This window comes from Scomber japonicus, chromosome 8 (assembly GCF_027409825.1).
Source record: "Scomber japonicus isolate fScoJap1 chromosome 8, fScoJap1.pri, whole genome shotgun sequence".
NCBI classification, from domain to species: Eukaryota; Metazoa; Chordata; class Actinopteri; order Scombriformes; family Scombridae; genus Scomber; species Scomber japonicus.
The window spans coordinates 13,621,444-13,638,610 of record NC_070585.1 but is presented as its reverse complement, the minus strand read 5'-3'; positions in this window follow the sequence as shown (position 1 = coordinate 13,638,610).

The following is a 17,167-nucleotide window of genomic DNA, read 5'->3' as shown; positions in this document are numbered from 1 at the left end:
TTCCCTGCCAGATGATAGAGTTTTGCAGGAGGAATAGGCACTCTTAGATTTTGCTATGGAGAGTTGAGCGGTGGGCTGAGGCTCATGTTTTTAACAAGCTGTTGGAAGATGCAACTAAAGAGGTGTTATCTGTTAATTTCTCCTTTCCATCTTCACGTCTCTTCTGCTCGTTGATAAAAGTGCTCAAATTGAAATCGACTTCCAATTGCCATTATAAGGAGTCAACTATGAGCTAAAATGACTTATGAGTAATGGATTACATATTACAATAAATTGTTTTATACCTCCCCACCCCAAATATTACCTCCTCAGAAGTCACTGTTTCTGCACATTGGATTGCACAGGTGTAACCTTGGCTAATTGATATGCTATGGCATTTGATTTCCTACCTATAAATCTGTCTTTACAGTCAGAGTGCTCTTTCTCACTGCCTTTCTTCTTGTACTGTGCAGATTTTGTGCCCTCATCTCACTTTCTCCGCTTCCTTCTATTTGCTGCTTGTTCTGTGAAATTCAGTAATTGATTATTTTTATTACACACAGCATTGGCTCAGTTTAGTGGTCTTTGTTAGAATTACATTATTTTGGGGGCATTTTGGCTTTATTGGATAGTGAGGGGGTATTTTAACACAAACAGGAAACATAGGGCGTGAGAGAGGTGTACACTGTGTGTATTTTAACCAAAAGGCTATTCAAAGACTGTTTAAACTGAGATATTTACTTTACTGACTATTTACTGAGTTCTCAAATACTATACTTATTTAAGTATTAGTACAGTGAAAAAAATACTAAGTCATAAGTAAAATGCCTGCATTTAAAACATTACTTCAATAAAAGAACAGAAGTATTACCACCCAAATGTACAAGTATCCAAAGTAACTGTATTGATGATGCAGAATGACCCAGCTCAGAGTGTTACATTATTATGATTATATAATATAGAATAACTATCATTTATTCATTAAAATGTAAGTAGTAGTTTTTTGTAATAATTTTAACAGATTCAGATATTAATAGAACTCATGATTTTATGAGTTAGCAGAGCTCTATATCTGTCAAATTAATATGATGAGGTAAGTACAATATTTCCTTTCTAGCATAAATTGTATACTCAAGTACTTCAGAATTGTGCTTTAAGCAGTATTTGATTACTTGGCTACTTGGATGCAGCAGAATAAACAGTCAACACAATATTGGAGAAACATTAACATTCATTTGGAGTTGTGTTTGTTACTTTAGCTCTGATTTTGGTCTCCACCGACTTGTGAGGAAAATATTTGGCTTTTTGGCTAGTAAATGCTCCATCCTGTTTACCAGTTTTGTCTTGGTGCTGGGCAGGTAGTGTACAGTGGGTTTATCAGAACATTGTAGCTGAGCGAGAACCAAAACACTTTAGTTGTCACATTACACATTGACCCATTTTTAAATATAAAAATATTGCTTATCATATTGTGTCGTATTAGTCCACTTTCTCCAAATGGGTAGCCATGAAAAAGCAGTTCCTCCCTTGACTGGTAAAGGTGGCAAGGTGGAAGCCCAGACTCAGTGATATGTCACTACTACTGTCTACAGATTATCAATTGTTACAAGTTAAAGTGCCAAAGTTTCATATTTAAACTTTTGTTAAGTTTATGCACACTTTTATTAAAGTCTCTGTTCCTTAGAGCAGTTTTTTCATGTGCCAAGTTTCCATTGTTTAAGGTAATTCATTAAACAGTGATGTTTTGCTGTAAAGGCTGTAATTTTTTTGTCTTGCCTGAAGCTCAGCACTACTCCTCTGTGAGTAACTGAGTATGTTACATTGCAGCACCATCAGCGGAGACAAGATTCTGTAATTGTGTTTATTAACATACAGGACCTGAGAGACATACAGCACGTTCACATGACACATGGTGAAGAACTAAGGGTACCTCTGAGGAATATAACCCTGCTGATTATAAACTACATAATGGATATGAACAGAATTCAGAGTAACACTTTACGCCGCTGTTCTCTTATTAATGCTTAATTAACCAATGATTGAGCAATATTTAATCACATGTTAACAAGTTTGGTTTTTTGGAATGCATTATTCATGCTTAACTGGTATCAATATTAATTAAAGCTGCAAGCAGCAATGATCGGGTCCTTACACCTCTGTGCACGTCAGGGCGTGCCACTGTTGAAGTGCTGTTATTGCAGAGTTACATGATGCAGCAATACATGTAACAGAGGATAACTGACATGGATATGAATTTATATATATATTGGACACTGCATGTAGGACTATTCAACTAGTACTTCCTGTGCTTGAAAACATGCTAAATGTACATGCCACACACTTTCATGTAAGTCAAGTTTACATAAGACTTGCTTCTGTTTGCCAGTAGGTGGTGCTACACATGTAGGTTATTAATGCAGCAATACATTTAGTGGAGGTCACTTGACATGCATATGTAATATCATGAATATCAGACATTGCAAAAAGGAGTTACATATCACTTCCTAGGGAACACACACTAATTATATGCCTTGTGGTAGTATACTATGTGTAGACCACACCATTTGCATTTCTTGTAAACTGTTTGTCATAAGGTTGACTTCATGTTGTCAGTCGGCGGCGCAATGACTCACCATTGACATCTGAAAGTATTTGGGTCTGTACTCTAATCAAGCTTGGTACATTTGGACAAAATAATTGGACAATTCTGTCAAGTTACAACAACTTCCTGTTTCATGGCAAGCTATGTCAAGGGCGTTCTATGAAAACTCAAAAGCTGGACAATCTATCATGGCAGAAGTTTTAGATGTCATTGACCAAAGTTGAAGTTGTTCTGGTTAATTCTCTAGGAGGATGTTAAAGCACAATACCTGTAAATCGCAAAATCTGTGCAAAAATTGCACAGACTTCCTGTAGGGCTTTGGGTATTGCCCCTGGACATGATCATGTGCCTACTAGCTTTAGTACAAACCTAAAGTTGGGGTTTCAACTTTAAATTTTTTTAGTGGGCATTATTTTGCCATGTCGCCACATCCATGCCTACGACCCAAAGAACATGTCAGTATTCACAACTTCTGATGCAAAGTTTCATGAGCACCTTTACCACTCAATAGTGTGATTCATTTGGATAAGTGATGATTCATGCATGACAATAGGGTCTCTACACCAGTCAATGCTCTGGCCCTAATTAAAATGTATGTTTCACTGTGAAGTCCAAAGACCACAGAATATTTATCAGCATAGAAGTCATGAAAACTCAAAACTTTACGAAATGATTAAAGTGATAAACAGTGACACTGTAGTAATAAAATCATTGAAATACTTGAATGATAATACCTGCATTATTGTATTACTAATGGTCAAAAAAAAAAAATCAATGACAAGAAAAAAACCCAATAATGAATGAATAGCTTAGAAATAAATTGGGTTGGGGTTATCAATGTAAACTGAAAACTAAAATAAGATAATCCACCACATTTCACAAAATGAAATGCTATTTCTGGCACTTTCCACTGAGGAAGAGATAGATATGGATCAGAATACTTTGAGCCATTATCCCACTAAGATTTGTGATGATTTGCTGCCAGCTCCATCATCGGAGGAATGTTTACGTTTTGAGTTTTTCGGCATCAAATTGCTCACTAATCCAAAGCAGGTACAGTGACAAAGAGATCATTTAGACTATCTTCTTGTAGACACTTGTATATCTTGGGTGTGCTGTGAAGCTGAGTCCAATAAAGATGTGAAATATGAGTGAGATGCATGTTTATATGAGCCTTTATATGTGCCAGGATGATGGTTTACGGCCTCTCTGATCCCTGGATATTTTCCACGCTGCTTGTTTCTAAGGCTCAAATGAGGCTGCCACCTCGGAGAGCACAACCTCTGCCAGCTTCAATAAACAGTCACTACCCATATCAAAACCTCTAAGCCAGACCAACAGCATGATCAAGAGGCACACCTGAGGTGAACCCAGGGGCAATCTACCCTTCAGCCCCTCTCGCTTTTTGTTTATTTCTCTCTGTCTTTTGTGTTTTACTAGCTTATATTCTCTCCTTGAAATAAGCAGAATATTTTGCAGGTGACTGCAGTGTCACCCTCTTGATCTGACTTCACTGTGTCCTCAACAATATCATGTCATGATAATCTAACACTCTCATATGCCGGCGTTTTCCATTTCCTCCACAGCACCCATGTGACCTTAGTCCATTTCATGTACCACGAACAGTGCACTTTGTCACACATCTTTTCTCTTCTCTTTGTGTCCCTCAATCTCTCTCTTATTCTCAGCTTAGATCCCTATTTCCCAGCACAGTAACTGATGGGAAGAAAAAATACCCGTTTGCTCGGGTCAGTGTTCATATTTTTTCCTCATGGGGTGAGTTCACTTGTGCTCTATAAGATGAATGACTGGAGCTCTCACACTGGCTGTAGTTACACAATCCAACCCCCCTCTTCCCCCAAACAGCTGTATGGACAGACACAAAAAAATGTGAATGGGAGGTGTAGAAAGAGCCAACCACCGAAAGTAATTGCTATTGTGTTCACCAAAGAGAGAGAAAGCAACTTACAAAAAAGTTGTTTGCAGCACACCATGAGAGAAACATATTAAATTGCCCAGGCAAAGGTGGCATATGTTCAACCACCTGAAAATGAACTAATTCATCTTGACGCATGAATTCTCTGTTATTCTAATTCTCTGTTCAAAAAACACACACAACACAAAGATCAGTATTAATGCTGCCGCAACAAGCACTTTCACACATTGGAGACTTTAAATGGCAGTGAGAGACCACTGTTTGAAAAATGTTTACTCTGATATCCAGACATCATGTAATGTGGTGTCAGTAAACTACACACAGCACTCTCAGGTCTACAAACATGGCTCACCAGTGATGCTTTCAATCGAAGGCTACCAGGGGGACCAGAGAGGGAAAAAGATCCAACACTGGTCAATCTAACTTTCTGTGGTTAAAGCACTCTATAGTCTGTGTTTTGACTCCATTTGTCCCCTGTTACTTGCTTTTGATGGGGGAGATGTCCCACCAGTGCCTGTGTCTCTTTCTGGGTCTCAATGAGTGATATAATTACATTTTCTGTGCAGGAATCTCACTATTGTAGGCCTGCTTGATGCCCTGTTTTTCATATTATGTTAATATTCAGCAGTGGTTATAAACCACATTCACATCACATAAAGTATATTTTCAACATGTTTTTACAACATGCATCATAGGTGTGAACATCACTGCAGTCAGTTATAACAATGAACTCACTTCTAAAATATGTGGAATATGATTCGACACAGCTTTACAATGTAGTGCACAAGGAAAGCTATGAGTGATATAAGAATTTGCACTAACTTTTGCACATGCAGTTTTAGAAAACAATGAACAAGCATATCTGGCATTTCACTTCCAAATAATGTATAATAAGGTCTCTCTTAAACTGTCTAGTTCAAGTTATTTAAAGTAATGAAAACAGGAACATGAGAACAGAGCATGGGGTTCAACAACTAGCCATTGAATAGATAATTTACTGTCTGTTATAAATTCTGTGAAGAAGCTGGCGCGTCTTATTAGCATGACTGCATGGCATTGTGGGCCAGCATGAGGTTAAAGGCCCAGAAATAAAGGAGCTGGTCATCAAGAGGGGGGAAATTAACTTTTATTAACAGGTTTGTGAGGCTTTTTCACAGTGAAGTCATCCCATTGACTGAGTGAAGGACCAATAACTCATTGATTGGTCTGTACATAAGATCTGTTCAAGTACCTTTGTGTTCTGTCATTTAAAGTAACAAAGCGCAGGGCCACCGTGACTTGCAGACTACAGTTACAGTACCACTCCAATATGCAATTGCATTTTTTTCTCATATTTCACACTCCTGAGATTTTACAGCCCAAAGGGTCAACACCAGGCACGCAGTGTTATCCTAATTTTAGTAAGGGTTCTAGTGATGGTTGTGTTGCTCAATCCAACACAGACTGAAATATCTCAACAACTACTGGATAAACTGTCATAAAATTTGGTAAAAACATGCATGTCCCTACACACTCTCCTCTCCTCTCGTGCAGCCATGAGGTTGAAACTTGTCCTTTGGAGTGAAATGTCTCCTCAACTATTGTGTGGATAACCATTAAAATGTGTATATTCATGTTAATTAATTGTAATAACTACAGGGATCTCTTGGCTTTTCAGCTAGCACTATTGTCAGGTCAAAGTTATCATTTGTTCAATACTTTGGTTTAAGACCAAACACCTGTCATGACATTCCCAGTAGCCTCAGCTGTACCAGTTTAAAGCTACTTTTCAAACGTTAGCAACACAATTCACTAAGATATATCAAGTTTACCATATATGGTAAACATTATATGTTATCCTTGTATTGTCGCTGAGTGTATCTTAGACGTTAGCATTTAGCTAAAGGCACCACTGTTAGTTCAGCCTCATAGATTCACTAATGTCGCTGTACACACGTAGTTTTGTTTCAAATTGGGCTCAGGCCTCAGTCATATGTGGTTTGAATTTAGACACAATTCCAATTAGATATATTCAACCTGAATTCAACCTTTAAGCATCTTCCCTAGCAAACAGAGTAGGTATTGCTACTCCTACCTTTTTTTTTTTTTTTTTTACTGGCGTTGACTGACTGGCAAAGAGTAGTCCATTAGTAGTACATCTGGGCTAGCACAGGCAGTGGTTATTTATAGATGACTGTAGGCTCCACAGGATGTATTACCAGCTAAATTAACAATCCAATAAGTAAACCTTTGTTTTGGATTTATTACACGTTCTATGAAGCTAGAGGTTCTCAGTGATGCAGTTTTCAAACTACCAAGATTTAATGCTGCTATCCCTGAAAGCCTGTTAGGGAACTACAATGACCATAATTCATTGCACCTATATGACAAAGTGCATCTGTGCGTCAGAGCATCAGTGCTCCTCTGATTTGCAGTGTGTCTGTGGCAACACAGGCTGAAGGGAGAGTAAATTTGAAATGTAGCCTTGATACCGAGGTGGAAGTACAGCAATCAAATAGCGTTGCAATGCCATTAACTCATTGTATAGTAGATATCTTTGACTTCACTGCACTTTTGTCAAAAATGATATCTAGTTGTTGTAATCCCTCCAATATCTTGTTGACTTTAAAAAGGATAAACAAGTACAATTTATTTTTGAGAGTTCTGGTATGATCGCAATATGTTCATATTAGATGGAGAAATATTGGATCCTAAAAGATTGAGATACAGAGTGTGAGAAAAAGAAATCTTGCCTACTGTACTGTATCAGCAAATGTAGGCTTGACTAGTTTTTAAGTCATTATATGACTTTGTTTAAATGCTGGAATGGGTTTAAAATAGTGGAAGCATTTGGTCTGAATATCTCAGCTTGACCTTGGAAAGTGCTTCAAACCTCTAACTGTCTCTTTGTGTTAAGACTTTTCTGCTGATGATCTCAGCTCCTCCATGTCCTCTATCTCCTTCCCTCCATCTCATTATCTCTCCAAATATCATAACTTATTCAGAAGCCCTTAAAAGGCAGACTATAACCTGACGCAGCAATATTCACCAGGAGTCCGCCAGTTCATTAAAAATCCTCATCAAACATGCACAGTGCAAACACGCAGACACACACCACCATACACACACACGCAAGCTAATTCAGCTTTCTGAGAAGTGTTGCCCAGTGGTGCTAACAAGTTTCCCTTCACTCTCACATATTGTCTTCTTATCAGGGTTCAGATGTTGTCCTTTTTCAAAGTCTTTTGTCACAACAACCTGCATGGAATTTATCTTGGCTTTGGGCTGCAGCAAGTGAAAGTTACAGGGAGTGTTGAGTGTTACAAGCAGAGTGACTTTGTGTTAAGAGGGAGAGTTGCTGACCTGAAAAGCTTTACATTATGTTGTCAACTGTCAGATACCCTGATAATTTCCCTCCTGGCATCCAGCATTTAAATTATCCGCACCTGGTTGCCATGTTGGTTTCATGTTTTTGATCAAAATCACTTGCCAGGAAGGAATGCTTTTCAATAGTCTCTCAGTAGAATAGCTTAAGGCTTTATTAGGGACCATACGCCTGTCTGACAACACACTCCTGATGTTGTGTTAAATCCCATATGCAGCTGTGTGTTGCTCAAAGCGTCTTAAGGTATGTGTGTGTGTGTAGCTGTTGGGTAAACGGCCCTCTTCAGCTTTATTACCTGGCCATGAATCATGAGCCTTCATTACAGCCTGCTCATTGTGCTCTGAAGGTTAAGCAAACCAATTAGAGTTCCCCACACGCCGTTGGGGTTCTCAGCAACAACTGCATCCCCATGTCTTGCATTTTAAATAGGCAGACAAGGTCCATGATTAAAGAAAGAAAAGGAAGTGAGAGCTAGAAATAAGGATGTTTAGAGGGACAGAGAGGCTGGGCAAAGTTCACGGTTGGCAGTGCAAGAGAGGAGAAAGAAACCAAGGCTGAAAGAGGAGAGAGAGAGAGGAGGAAATAGACTATGGGAGAGAGAAAGAGAAAGAAAGAAGCCCTATTAAAAGAAATGACACCGTCATGGTTCACTGAGCCCCTGCACTGGGCGGCAGTACCCCAGTGCTTAATGCTCTCTGGCTGTCAGCGCCACAGTCAGCAGCACTGTCTGGCTGCTCCCAGGGGGAAGCTGTGTTGGTCTATGCTCTCGATTAACTCTGCTGCTTATTAGAATAGATACTGGGAAAGGACTCAGCCAACCATAGAGCAGATCCGATAGAGTGCAGACGTGGCACACTGTAATCATAATGTGAAGTGTAATTCTGAGAGTTCCTCGGCAAGTCAGATCTGAGGTTTAGATACAGCAGCAGCACCATCTGATTCTTTGATTACACCCACATTTGAACTCCTTGTGCATTGGTTTGACTGACACTGCTTTGCAGAGGCCTTTTTAATTGTCATCACAGTCATAGTCATTTTCCTTGGATGAATGAGTAGTTACATTTGTCTGCCAGAAAGATATAGAAGCCTGTGTGCATCTGCATCAGGAAAAATGTGGCACTATGTGTTGAGAATGTGAAAGCATTTGTCTCTCTCATACTCTGGTGAGAACCCTGGGGACTCAGGTAGACTGAAAGAACTGTCAAAGGAAGTTTTGCGAAACAGCTGAAATTATGGCTTTCATCCACGCATAGAGCTGATAAAGGTGCCTGAAATTGGTTCTTTTCAAAACAGTACAAAGAAAGGTCAATGTGTTGGTGAATTGTGATGAGGAGTGCTTAATAGCATGTGGCTGTTTTTCTTCCTTGTCTTGGAGAATGCAGTATTTACAAAACCGCTGACCTTCTCCTAAGTTTTTAGATATTTTAAATAAGCTGAAACTAAACCCTGCAATTCCTGCTCATGCTGTGCATGTCTATAAGAGGACAAGGAGGGACAGACCAAGAGAGAGAGTGATTTCATCCAGGAGATGTAAAGATGTGAAGCTAAGGCTGGGAAAGGCTGACGCTGGCGCACTAAGTTGCCATATTAGCATTTCAGAAGGAATAGTAGAGGAATCAGCAAGGAAACAAAAAGGCTAGATCAGCACTGACTGACAGACCCAAGGACTAATGTTCAGTGGAAAAGAAAAAACCTCATCCTCCTTCTCTTCTTCCTCCTTCTGCTTTTCCTTCCAGCTCCACTCAGCCAAAACACCAGCTAAAGATGAATGACTGTCAGGCTTTCATTGTGTCTGATTTTTTTAAGCTGATATCATTGCTAGTGAAAAGACATATTAATACACATGCATGTGCTTCAGTTTTTTTTTTCATAAGCATCAGTTATTTTCTCCCATTTTTGGCATCTACTGGGCCCATAGAAAAGGTCAAAACCATTTTCCCATAGGTAAAAAATAGTTATTCTAGTTCTTTACATAAGTTACAAAAGTGTCTCCATTTAATGTTTTACTAGAAGTAAAACATAACACTATTACACACATTACACATTACACTATCCAACAGTGTATACAATTCTTTACACCATCTCCACCTTGATCATTTAGTATAAAAATGCAATTTACATGCTAATGCATCAGTGATAATGATCCAACATTTCAATAAATAATAATATAACATGCTTATGTTATTTTTCCTTTATAATGAGTATTTTTACTTAAGTACATGTTTTCTGTAATCAATTCATGTGCAATTTTAGATACAGGAGATGTATATGTAACATAATATATTTAACATTGTGGTATTAGTTAAGTAAATTGTTTGAATACTTCTTCCACCCCAATTATAATTTTCTTAGTTCCTGAAAGGCTTGTGTCTAAAAAATGTTTTCACTTCATGCTATAGGAATATTTTATGTTATATACTGTTGTATGTGCTTTTCATTATCTCCAGAATCACACTTTGACAAAAAGACAAACCACACTACCTGTTTGTAGCTATACAGCTATTTACTGTTAGTGTTTACATTTCTGTACAGCTCAGAGTATATGTGCATGTCTGTAGATATATCACTGGCTGAACATGCTTTTCTGTTCCCTGGTGTGTGTAATGTGGCTCCGGGAGCTGCCCCGGTAGTTAGACAGTCCAGTCGTTTACTCCTTCAGTCAGATTTCCTTAAAGCAGAGGGGGGCACAAGGGTCCTGGCAGCTGCCCTGTCAGCTTGACCTGCTTTAAAATGCCACCATCATCAGAGGAAAAGAGCCTTGAAATGAGTGTTAGTGCTGAGCGCCAGCTTCCCATTCACAACCCTCTGAAAGCCCCACTCACTGCAACCTGATAAGAAGTCCAGGTGACGTCCAAATAGCTGCCTACAGTATAGTCCTCACTCAGTCCTAGTGCCTAAGCTTTCACCGTTTCCCTCCTCCACTTTTCTTCCTTCTCCTCTTTCATTCTCACTCCTCCTCACACATTCACTCATTTTCCCTTCGCCTGCTCCTTCTGCCCAGGAAATCTTTGTTAAAGCCTTCTTTAAAAACGATTATTCATGGATAAATGTGGTTACCAAATTCCTTGACAAAGTCACTTCAGCCTGTGTAGTTTGTATAGTCAGTATAGCCTTTCAGCACCAGTTAAACTACATGTCATATTTACTGCAGTCAGCAAGTTTATTATGGCTTATGTTGCTCTGGTAGCTGCTATTTCCTCATTTGTAATGTCACATCTCTTGGGATAGTTTGTATAAGGTGAGGTAAATCCATTAAAGTTCATTATTTGCCATTTTATGGCCTTATTACATTCTAGAGTACACTCTATTCATGTGCTTGGTCAATCTGGGTAAATTACTTTGGGGCGTCCCTGTTCTCATAGTGAACTCAAAGGTTTTGTTGCAATTGTGAGATTTTGGATTTGATAACCTGTCCTTGAGGCAATGGGTCTTGGGGCAGAAGTGCTTAAGAAATGCTTACAATTATTTTCCCTTCCTCTATTCGCATACCATGGTTGTGTAACTCCTTCCATATCCCGCTGGAAAAAAGCAGTCACCAAAGTTCACTCGCTGAATTAAAACGGCTCTCTTCTTTCCAGCACCCCAGAGTACAATGGAAACGCTCAAAAGTTCTCACTCCATTGAAATTATGTGACTGGAATGTGAGAGTGCTAGTTTGACCCAGTTTTTCTATTATCACGAAATGTTGAACATGCAAAAATTGGGAAGATGAGCCTTAAAATGAGAAGACCCAGTATATCCTTGAGGCATATGGCTGGAATGAAATTTACCCAATCCAGGCAATCGGTTTGCCTGGGAAGGAGACATTCAACTCTTTTTGATATATTCATGTTTCCCACGTCCACTGAGCAACTACCTTCATGTTGTCCCTGCCTTCACTTGCTTCTTGGCTTCCTGTGTAGATGGCTCCTGTCCCAAGGGCCCTCTGGCACTCCAGGTAATGGAATCATGAGACGAGTATCAGTTAGACAGAAGATATGAGCGTCTCACTGTGACTAAACAATTTGATGAGGCGTGTACTCAGCTTCCTGTCAAATCATAACCTACACAGTATCATCATCTTTGACCAGGAGGACACCTTGAACTGGTGGGTAAGCTGATAAGGTAACGTCATTATGCATCTGATCATGCCTGGACAGAACTAACACATCTTACAAATTTAAGCAACTGCCAGCGCTATAATTCTAGGTTGTCAGTTCTCACTGCCTCCAATACAATTAGGAAATGATTTAAATGTGTAATTAAAATGCTGTCAAGGGTTCTCAGTTGTGTCTGCTTTGAATTCTATTATTAGCATTGTAAAAGACAGTCCATTGTGACATTAGTCTGGAAAGGGCAGTGATTAGTAGCAGTCAGTGCATACTTGGGATGAGATTCTGCTGTCACACAGCTGGGCAAAGCTGGCATCAAATCAAAAGGTTGGTGAATTGTCCATTTGCTAAATCTCTCCCCTGAACAGTGATTGTCCAATCTTCGCTTAGCAACCTTAATTAAGCATGGTTAGCCTGTCAAGCTTAGGGATTTGTCCACATGCCAAAGCAGTGTGCTCATGCTGTAACAGTCATACTTGGCGTGTAAACAGTCTGGAGGGTGGTGTCTCTTTTGAGCCTTTCCTAAATAACAGACACAAGATAAGTTGCAAAGGTTAGCATATCCAGCTATCTAGCTTATTGTGATAACCTAACTGCATTTTGTGTTGTAAGTTATGTTAACACTAACCTACATAGTGTGTAGTGGTTCCTTACTGTATGGAAGTTACTCTAGGATGCTACTGTATTAGGCTAGTGTGTAAACTAAGGTAAGTGTTGGCTGGCAACATTAAAATGTTAGCTGGAGCCATGCAGCCTATGTTAACTTAGACTTTACAATAATAATAATAATAATAATAATAATAATGATAATAATAATAATAATAATAATAACAACAATAATAGTAATATTAATACATTTCTTTTAAAAACTGTCTGCCTGCAAAAGTCTCTCCTTTGTCACTACTTTGCAAAGCCTGCTTTTTATTACAGTCTAAAAAATCATAGAGCAATTGTCTCAAAAATTAAAGAATTTTGAGCGGTAAATCTGCCACCAGTATGCGTTGTAGGATAATGGAAAGCATGACAAGTGTACTGTAGCAACCAGAGGTTAAAGTGGGAATTGGCAGGTGGGTGCAGCAGGGAAAAATGACTCACCTCAAAATAACTTCCAAATTAATTTGTACTGCGTGCTTTGGTGGACTGCTTTTCTTTGTGGACAGGCTATGTGATCAGCTATCCTTCCTTTAAGCACCCATTTCTGTGGCTGTGGCTCTGGGTTGTGTTATATTTGAATTAACCAGAGAACTTTCTTTTCCTAAAATTCTAAAATAAATGACATTTCTTATGCCAACTTTACAATGTTTCATTATCACACATTAATGTTAATAATGCACTTTCTAATGAAGAAATATTCATCCGGATTTGAGGGTCAGCTACCGTACTAGTGGCATTTGAAATGTTTGATTTGAAATTACCTACCGCTACAGAAAAAGGGTCACTGCCCCTATGTAGCTAGCTAGATGCTGAAGTACCTCAACTGCAAACATCTGCACACACAACTCACTGAAGGGAAGTGATGAACAGAAAAACAATGTGTGGGTGGCAAGGCCGTGATGTGACACAACTTTGTGATTTGTTAAAGAAGTATCTCAAGGCATCAGCTAGAAGGAACACGAGGCTGCAGCACACAAAAAATAAACTAGACATTATTATGTATGAAACTGCCCACCAGCCCACTTTAACCCCTTATAGCAACAGTAATGGGGACGGGGATGAAGAATGGCACATTTATTCTAATACACAAAGCATTATGTGCCAAATGAAGTGACACATTTTTAAACACATGACAAGTTTTACCTGACGAGAGATGAACTTTGGTTGAATTTCCAGTGAGGCCTATTAGCTGAAAATCCAATACATACTCAAGTAATGGATGAAGCTTAAGTTGTCAGGGGGAGATGGAAAGTCAATGCAGGCTAATAGAGATGTGCAAAAAAATCTAAAAATAACAAATCTCTGCCCGCACATCAACGCAAACACACACACACACACTCACATTTTGCTTCCTGTGACAGCAGCTGTAGGTTTCACTGTGTGTTTCTTCTGCTGTTTATTCCCTCATCCTTCTCACTTATCTAACGCCTTTCACTGCAGATGGTGCAACAAACAAACTGCAACCGTTTGAGTCATGTTTCATAAAGGCAAGCCAATTATTGAAAACATATTCTTTCACCCATTTGCTATGAATGACTTAAATTAAAGCGCTTTGGAGCCTAATTCACTTTGCATCATAGAGTTTTCTGTCTCAGGGTCCAATTTACAACAGGGAGTGCTGATAGGAGCTTAGGGCTTCCTTGTCGCAGTAGGAGGGTGGTATCATGATTAATTTAGGCTTGTTTTGTCAGCGCAGGAAGCCACAAAAAAGCTCATTACAATCAGCTGGGTTTTGTCACAGTCCGGGCTCCTTCTAATCTCCCATAGAAAAGAAGAACGATACAGCTTCTCTGAATATGCATTGATGATGATTGCATGATTTATGCATGAGCGTCATGGCACCGTAAGTCTATCCTGCCCAATAGAAGTCCTTGAAATTCTGAAATTAAAGCTTTTATCACCGTTCTCTAAATGTTTGTTTTAGGCACTTGACTACATCACTCACAGGCCATTCTTGAATGTGTCAGAGAGTGCTTAATGTGGAAGTATAAGATAACAGTGGCTTGTTTGTTTGAATATTTACCAAATGCTTGTACATAAGCTGTCATGTTTCCTTCAGACTATATTCAGTATGCAGTTCATTGCATGTCTCTGTTTGACTTTGGGCTTTCACTGACATTACCTGCAATTAGGCTGTCATAATTGCCTGACTTGCCAGCAATAGAATTGAATTAGGACAATGATTGATGGTTGTATGAGAGTCACAGGAGTGATGTATGCATTGACCTTCCAGTGAGCTCATCTCATGTGGGTGTTGACCCTTTAATAAACAGAGACAAGGCCTCCCAGACAGCTCGAGTATGAGTGGCTGTTACAACATGCCCTGGAGTTTTTCTGTTAGCTCTGATAGATGGTGATGCACTGGTCTGTTTACTCTTCTTACCAAGTTTCTTCCACAGCTGCTGCCTTTAACTAGCAACTATCTGACTCTGGTGTGTCCAGTAATAGAGGGATTCAGAACTTTTAATTAGAAATAGCACAATGTAAGTGCTCAGTTACAAATAAAGTCATTCAAATTTCTTCTCAATGAAATGTTTTAGCAGCAAAATGTATGTAAACAATAAAATACTCATTATAGAGAATAGAGTATCATTATTAGCAAGATTTTTATCATTGGAGCTGGTTAATTTCAAACTCATTTGAACTATATTATTTCCTGTATAAAACGTGTTGTTTTATATTTAATAGCTTAATTTAAAAAGCAATTAGTAGTTATGGTTATCAAGTAAAAAGTACAGTATTTCCCTCTGAAAAGTAATGCAGTAAAAGTAAAGTATAGAGAGAACCCTGCTCAAGTAAACTTTAAAATGATGGTTATAAGCCCTTAACTTCATGACATCACACAAGAATCCATCTTCAAGTTATGTGCTTGTGTCTGAATCACTGGTGGCTTTGACCAATTAGCCTCATGAATCCAGCTGCCTCACATGTTAAGACAGTTATTGACAGTGATAGACAGATGGTTCATCCAATCACCTGCCAAGTATTTTTTGACAGTGCCTGCCTTTCAGTTTCCATGGTTCTGTGTAACAAACCATCTGGTGCACATGGTAACTCAACCCACACAGGTGTTTTCATTTTACCTGATTAGACTCCTTCTCAGGACTGGTTGTATTTGTGTAGAACTAATCTATCCAGGAATCAAAGGCTACGTTCACACTGCAGGCCTTAATGCTCAATTCCCATTTATTGCTCAAATCTGTTTTTTTGTTTGGCTGTTCATATTACACTTTTAAATGTGGTCTGTGGACTGCGATGTGAACAGCTCACGCTCCTGAAGTGACCCGCATGCTCAGTTTATCATTAATGACGTCATGCACAGAATAGTGTTTACAGAAGCAAACATGGCAACAGCAACAGCTGGTGAAGTTACTGGTAGTCTCATTTATGGTCTAATGTTTAAAACAGTGTGTGGTGGTAGGCGGCAAATTTGTGAGTAGGTGATGTTAAAAAGGAGGAAGAGGAGAAAGAAAATGAATACCTTAATGATGTCTTTATGTGGAGCATTAGCTGTGTGTTGCTGTGTGTTGCTCCAGAATAACGTCAAAGCCACATTAAATGCGACCTGACTGTTCAGATTGAGGTCGCATTAAAAAAAATCTGATATATATCTGATTCAGTAACACATTTAAAAGTGTCCTGAATCAGATTTGGACATGTCAGATTCAATGTGACTTGTGCTGTTCACATTGTCAGAAACAAATCAGATATGGGTCACATTTGAGTGAACAAATCGGATTCAGGTCACTTTTAACTGCAGTGTGAACGTAGCCAAAAAGTCACCAAACTTTATGAACCAATAACAGTGTCACTTCTTCCAAGCAAGCCGGTGCAGAAAAACTAACAATTGGCTCAGAAAGATATTTGTGAAGTTAGCACACCTGAGCAGAGTCAGTGGAAACATGTGTGGCTGTTGAGGTATTTAAGTATTTGTCTGTTTGTACTAAGTTACTTTTGCGATTTCAAGCTGCATTAATCAATATTTTTTATCAACCATTGTTCAAATGATTATGTGATTGGGGTCTTTTATAGTGATAAGCCAACAGAGATCTATTGCCTGACTTGCTCCCATCAACCTTGAGTACAGTTGGCACATCATTTCCAGCAGCTGTCCAGCATCAAACAGCACACAGACAAAGTTAGCAACTACAGAGACAGATATATCCCTCAGGGAGTAGGTGGAAACCAAAGACAAGATAAAGGAAGAGTGAATACAGGGCCCACCATTAGGCGACAGAAACACAACTTCAAATGAATGCTAATATTGCATTTTGTCTTCTAGATGTGTAAATAGGCAACTGTTTGCTAACACAATCACCAAAACAAATTTTGAAGGAGATACTGTGTCAGTGTTATGTTTACAGCTTGTGCTGTCCCCAAGTGGTCAGTAAATCTATTTGAGTTTGACTCTCAAGTCAACAGCTGTGGCGAGAGTGTACACTTGTTTGTATCAGTCCATTCTCTGTGGATGAATAAACAAGCAGACTCAGGTGGACAGATATATAAGCCACTGACAGATTACTTAACACACTGACTGTAGC